The following is a 2,720-nucleotide window of genomic DNA, read 5'->3' on the forward strand; positions in this document are numbered from 1 at the left end:
ATTTTTGTTAAAATTGGCCAAAAATGTACCATAAGACAGGGACCTTAGTGAGATTATTTGATTAACTTAAACCTTTGTAAAAAATCAACATTAATTGGAACCAGCTCAATGCCTTTATGTAATGTAAGTACCGTATAGCGGGAGTGTCGGAAGGAATTAAATTTGGCAAATTTGACGTTTTTATGGCCATTCGTCAACAATCATTTTGACACATTGTCAATGGCATGTGGCCACAAATTCGACACATTAAAATTAGCCAATAATCAAAATTAAGCAATTCGTCAAATTTTAGTCCCTCCAAAAGTTCCCCCTATAGTGTACATGTATGCATCAGAAAATGTGCAGAATTCTCTACATTTGAATTTCAAACAATTTAGCTGATATAAATGCAGTTTTGATCAGAATATTCTATGCAGCGTAAGTACATGTATGTGCATCAGGAAGTGTAATAAAATTTGAGAAATTTCTTAATTTAAATTTTGATAAAAATTGGTCAGAAACCTCAGTCTAGCATAAATTCCTGTTATTTTGAAGCTCTCTGCAGTAGGTGACTAGCACAATAATTAACCATTAATTTTTGTAAAGTACTCACTGTTTTAAACAAAAAAAATGTTACAAAAATTTATAAGTCACAGCAAACATTATAATGGCTACTTTCAAAAATTTAATTTTTATAAAGTTTTAGTCATCTGATGCCCCTTAAATTTTTATTACAGGCGGCATTTTGTGAAACATAGCTGCATTGATGGCTTCAGTAGGAGAGTAATATATTTACACTGTTCTAATAACAACAGATCTGATATGGCACTTGATTTATTTATTAACATTGTGAGAGAAACTGGACTCCCACGCTGCGTTAGAGGTGATAAAGGGGGAGAGAATGTAGGTATCACAAGATTTATGTGTCAGCATCCTTTAAGAGAAGAACAACCTAGTTTCATTGCTGGAAGGAGTGTGCATAACCAAAGAATTGAATGATTACAGCGTGATGTATTTTAGCAATGTACAGTGTTACATTACAGATTGGTTTACTTCATGGAATGTCAGGATTACTAGACATTGAAAGTGAATATTATATCTCCTGCCTTCACTACATATATTTACATAGGATAAATTCAAGCTTGAAGAAGTTTATCAACACCTGGAACAATCACCCTCTGTCATCTCAAGGCAATTTAACTCCTCTTCAACTTTGGAAAGCAGGATTAATACTGAAAAAATCCGACATACTAGCACAGGTATCTGCCAGTCTCCTTTGTTTTGCTTAATTTACTTTGCTAACCTGTATTGCATCGATTGGAATGGCCCAATCTCACTTGATGAGGATAATGAAGAATTCGAAAGATTTGTCATTCCTCAACTCACGTGTGATCTACCTGAAAGTCTTCTAAATGAGCTGGCATCATTTGTCTTTCCACTTAGTGAAAGTGAAAATTATTGGATTGATTTATACTACTCTGCTATTGAATTTATAATGTGTTATTTATAGTTGTCACGGCGTCTTCTCTACAGATTTGGGAATGCTGTCCAGCCCGTTTGTATAGCTGCTTCCTTAGTAGTTGGCTCAGCTCAAGATGAACTAGTTAGCTCGCCAATGCCGGGTTCGCTATCAGTTTCAACAAATATGTTTCAATAGTATCTTTCAAATCAAACAATACCAGCTTTACTGGTTCAAATAATAATATCAAATAAAGACAGATAGTGCCCCAGTCACACTATCTCCCAACGACTCAATAACTCACATACTCAACGCACTGCCAAAATGGCTGACAAAAATTACTCTTATATACAGCATACACTTATGAATAAAAATGAGAACTAATAATTAATAATGACTCATAATCAATAATCACAATGAATGATAAATCACTCATAAAAGCTCACACACACCCTTCATTAAATAGTAGAATACAATTCAATATCAGAAATAATCAATTAAAGTAAGGAAATAATAATAACATAAGGAAAACATAAATCAATAATAATCTCAATCTCTGCTTACAATTAGACAAGTCCAAAAGGCTTGCAATGTCTCTATATCATACTTCAAATGCTGCTCTGTGAGATTGCCTCCTTGATGACAACTGCACTTCACTACCCATTATCCCGCTCATGACCAACAGTGTCTTCAATAGTGGGAGTAGGCTTTACATTAACAGGATCCGTCGGAGTATCAGATCTTGGAGAAATACAAGTATCATCACCTCCTAAAGAACTATCTAAATCACTACGAGAATAAATCTCCAGAGGATACAGGCGTTGTATACGATGTTTAATGACAGCAAACAAACCAGTTCCAGACTTGACTCGAACAACTGATCCATGAATTTGCTTGTCTCTCTCTCTAATCAGTCTGTGAATGAGTCCCAGTCTCCACATTCCTCGAGGTGCTTCATCATAAACAATTACAATGTCCCCCACAGCTATGGGACTAGTATCTTTGGTCTGGTAGCATCGATGGCTATTTCTTAATTCAAGTAAGTATTCTTTCCTCTAGTGACTTCAAAAATGCTCCAGCATAGTACTGTGTATCGGAAAATTTTTATGGTGAAAAATTTTTGTGAATTCACCAATTGATTTGTTGTGGCAAAATTTACCTTTCTAAAAAATTTAAGCATGTTGAATTGGTCGTGTTACAACACGTGTAACGTATTAAAGATGGTGCTGTACAAATACTTTAAGAGAGTAGGTAATGTTGAAAGCACACTTCTTCCCAGCGA

This window comes from Amphimedon queenslandica, unplaced genomic scaffold (assembly GCF_000090795.2).
Source record: "Amphimedon queenslandica unplaced genomic scaffold, v1.1 AMPQUscaffold_13359, whole genome shotgun sequence".
NCBI classification, from domain to species: domain Eukaryota; kingdom Metazoa; phylum Porifera; class Demospongiae; order Haplosclerida; family Niphatidae; genus Amphimedon; species Amphimedon queenslandica.